Raw genomic sequence first — 4,168 nt, 5'->3', positions numbered from 1 at the left:
TTTCTTAGGTCCTATGAGTGGTCCAGGATACATTTAGCAGAGCACACATATTTGATTAGATACTGGTGAGATCAATCAATGTCATGACGACAAAATACAGCAATTATCCCAGTCTGGCATTACAAAGATGTTTTCTAAGGCCACAGGAAAGATTAGAGCAGGACAGAGTGGCAACCAAAGGTCTCCATGTAGAATAGGGGAATTGATGTGGGGTGTTAGGGAGTCAGGCTGAGATGGCAGAGCTCAGCAGCAGCAGGTATATGATGACTCACTTGAGAACACTGAGGTGTCATGTCTCAATTCCCAAGCCTCCTCCTGCCTCATGCTCTTGTTCATGTTCCATACTTTTTTGTTCAGTCCTATTCCACACCCTAGTTGGCCAAGAACTGTGGCAATTTCAATCACTTCTGATTTTCTTTACAAAATTTCTTTTTAATTGAAGGATAATTACTTTATAATGTTGCATTGGTTTCTGCCATACATCAACATGAATCAGTCATAGGTACACATATGTCCCCTCCCTCTTGAACCTCCCTCTCACCTCCCACCCCTTCCCACTCCTCTAGGTTGTTACAGAGACTTGGTTTGAGTTCCCTGAGTCATGCAGCAAATTCCCATTGGTTATTATTTATTTTGCATGTGTCCGTGTATTTGTTTCCATGCTACTCTCTCCGCTTGTCCCACCCTCTCCTTCCTCTCCCCCTTTCCTGGGTCCATAAATCCATAAGTCTATGAGGTGGATGAATCTAGAGCCTATTATACGGAGTGAAGTAAGTCAGAAAGAGAAAAACATCATATATTAATGCATCTCTCTCTATATAGAATCTACAAAGATGGTACTGATGAACCTATTTTCAGGGCAGTAATGGAGACACAGACATAGAGGAAAAAAAATTATTTTTGTCTCTGGGTTTCTGTTCCAATTAATCCTTTCTCTTCTTTTGCCTCGTCTCTGGTATTGAATGCATCCGGTGTTTGTTACTTTCCTGATTTCTGCAGAATTGGATCTCAGTTTCTAATTCAACCTCAAGGACCAGTAAGTCATTCTTTATGTAGAAGTTTTAGAAACATTATTGATCTAATTTTTACAAGGTTTCTGCATCTTGACTAATTTGTGCCTTGAGCACTACTTTCTTGTAAATCCACAGAGCCCTAAAATCCACAAAATAACCCAATGGGTGGAGTACTGTAGGTTCAACTGTGGTAGCAGTAAGTAATTCATAATGTGTACATGGAAACTGGAGAGAGAGAATTGCAGGAAACCCTGGACAGAGGTGTGATAATGGGTTATGTGATTATGAAAATTACATCTGAGGAAGTAACAGAACTGGAGGACTATAGGGGCTCAGATGATTTTAGAGGCCTAATTCTTTGGCTGTGGGAGAGGAAAGATTAAAAGGAAGGAAAGGGAGAAATATGCTACTGAGGGGCAGATTTTTTTCCTCTCCAATAGAGAACTGATAAGAGAACTGATCAGCCTGTAGAACTGATAAGAGATTGTGGTGGCAGAACCGATCAATCAGCAAGCCAGATTAACAGTGCACAGAGGTAGGACAGCTACAGGATGCGGCCTCTGCAGGTTTTGGTGCAACTGCCCAGACTGTCATTAGGAAGCTGACAATTCAGTGTTCATGGGGCCAGTTCTATCATATTTATTTCTGGTAAATAAATAGTACATTGCATTTTTGTTTATTTTGACAAACATGCACTAAACACCTATGATGGGCTAGGCCTATGCCATATACTAAGGACAGAAGAGAGAAACGAAGAAATGATAAATAAGAAAGGGAACAAGGGGGAGTTCCCTGGTGGTCTAGTGGTTAGGATTCAGTGTCTTCACTGCTGTGGCCTGGGTTCAATCCCTGGTCAGGGAACTCCCTCAGGCCTCATGGTGTGGCCAGAATAAAAAGAGGGTAGGGGAGGAAGGTACAAAAGATGGAAAGAAGGGGGAATAGAATGAGTTCCTTGGTTCCTGTCCTCAGGGAATGTATCTTCTCATAAATTTTGTCATCACTCTTAGGTTGTATTAATAAAATACTAAGTTAGAATGACATCACACTATTGTAAATATAAATATTATCGGTTACTTTAAGTGGATGGTCCAGCAACTCTCACTTTCTCAAAATTGTGTATGCTGATCCAGAGATAGCTGAGTGATTGCTTCAGCTTAGCGGTTTCATCTTACATTTGGACACATTTGCATTTTACATCTTACACATTTATAAATGTGCCCTTATGATGACAGCTCTAGTTTTTCTTTTCCTTTCTTCGACATTATCAGATATTTGATACATGGTTTTCGGCGCTGCAGATTTTGGTCAGATGGTCAGATGGGTATGAAAGAAGTCAGATCAGTGGCATCTGTCATTTTCATGGGCTGAGGTAGGCCTGGGACAGAGACAGAGTCTGTGAAGTTAAAGATAAAAAACTCGCTTAAGATGGAAGTTAGGAGGCCCCAAGTCGGAGGATATATGGGGTTTTCAGAAATTGAGAACTAAAGCCTATAGCTGGAACAAAGTTTCTCTACTCCACATTTAAATTTTGGGGTACCCATCAGCTGTCAGGCTATCCACTTTCCTACAAGGATGGCTAAGAAATGCCTCTTCATCAGAGGTAGGCCCTTTCAGCCTGGCTCTGCCCCTTTGAGTTCATGAGTTCATGTAAAACAAAGGCTGGAGGTGAGCTGGTTATACCTTTTGCAGAGAGTGATTCTTCATGCAGAGAATCACTTTTTTTTTTTTTTTCTGTCCATGCAGTGTGGCTTATGGGATCTTATTTAAGCAACTGGGGATTGAACCCAGGCCCTCAGCAGTGGAAGTGCTGCGTCCTAACCACTGGACCACCAAAGAAGTCCTAGAGAAGATACTTCTTTCATTTTCCTTTCTATGGGAGCTGAAAGGTATCCAACTGGTTGCTGTCTCTCAAGGCAAAGGAAGGGAATCACAGAGTTTGGGCAAGTCTATTAGACTGGTAAAATGACCTCCAGTGTCCTGTAGAATAGAGATTCTAAGCTTGCTGATCTGCTCTGATATTGCTGAAATCAGGCACAGAGCTCTGAGATGCTTGGCATCCTGGTATGATGCCTTAAGTTCTCGGTCCCCAGAGTTAGGGAGAATGGACTTATCTATATCTTTAGGCTTCTGAGTTGTGGGTTATAGTGGTATATGGGCCTTGGCTTATAAGTTTGCTGGGATCTGCTATATTTAGGAGGAAAAGCTCATATGCCAAAAGACTGCTGCTTAAACCAAGCACAAAATAAGAAGAGGAATAGCCTTGCCTTAGGCAGCACATAGAAAAATACCTTTCTTTCTCCCTTTTTCCTATAGTATCAATGATAATCTCAATGAAAAGGTCAGGGACTGAAGACTAGGGTAGTTCTGGTTTAAAATATTCTCACCTACAGTGTTCAAAGAATTTTTCCTAATTTTTTCTAATTGTGAGAGTAAATATTTTAAATGAGCAGAATAGAGTGTTGATAATGAAAATGGAACTGCTTTAAAAAGTGCATGTTAAAAAATTTGAAAAAGAGTCAGATTAGTATGTCATGATGAAACTCATTGCCCAGAGAAAAGGGGAACTCAAGACAGCATGTTGGTTACAATTATTGGCAAAAATAAAGTTGTTTTATATTTATACCAGATGACTTGATATTGCTCAGTTTCAGTAGTTAAGAGTTCTGCTCAGTGAGCCCTGCAGGAGGTGGATAGCCAACAACTGGTGCTATTTGGAATCTTTCATCCTTGGCTTGTGAGTTTTAATGATTGACTTTGGGAAAATAGGATATACTTCACTAAGAATTACACATTATCTTATCACATTAAAAATACGCTAGATAAAAACATGAAGGACAGGCATCCTACTTGATAGGGACACACTGAGAGTTTTCTTTTTGTTGCTACGTGTAAGAAAAGATGCCGGTAAAACTTTCCTTCAGAAGTTTATTGAAAGCATTAGGCAGCAGAGGAAAAGATTCAAAAGATAAAAAGATTGGAAAGGAAGATACAAAATTGTCATTATTCATAGATGACATGCTAATATATTATTTAGTAATAGTCTAGCAAGTTTCCTGAATACTAATTAATGGATAAAAATAATGGACTTTTCTATACATTAGTAATTATAGATAGAGAATGATGCCATTTAAATAGCTTTAAAAATAGCAAATGGG

At 39.7% G+C, this 4,168-nt stretch overlaps 1 non-coding gene across 1 annotated transcript; it reads right to left on the bottom strand.

The window, feature by feature from the left end:
* On the bottom strand, nt 2,777-2,849 carry TRNAG-UCC. The gene has a single exon. It is a non-coding gene; the product is annotated as a tRNA-Gly (tRNA).

This window comes from Capra hircus, chromosome 11 (assembly GCF_001704415.2).
Source record: "Capra hircus breed San Clemente chromosome 11, ASM170441v1, whole genome shotgun sequence".
Classification (NCBI taxonomy): domain Eukaryota; kingdom Metazoa; phylum Chordata; class Mammalia; order Artiodactyla; family Bovidae; genus Capra; species Capra hircus.
The sequence above is the reverse complement of the archived record's forward strand: the minus strand, read 5'-3'. Positions and strand labels throughout refer to the sequence as shown.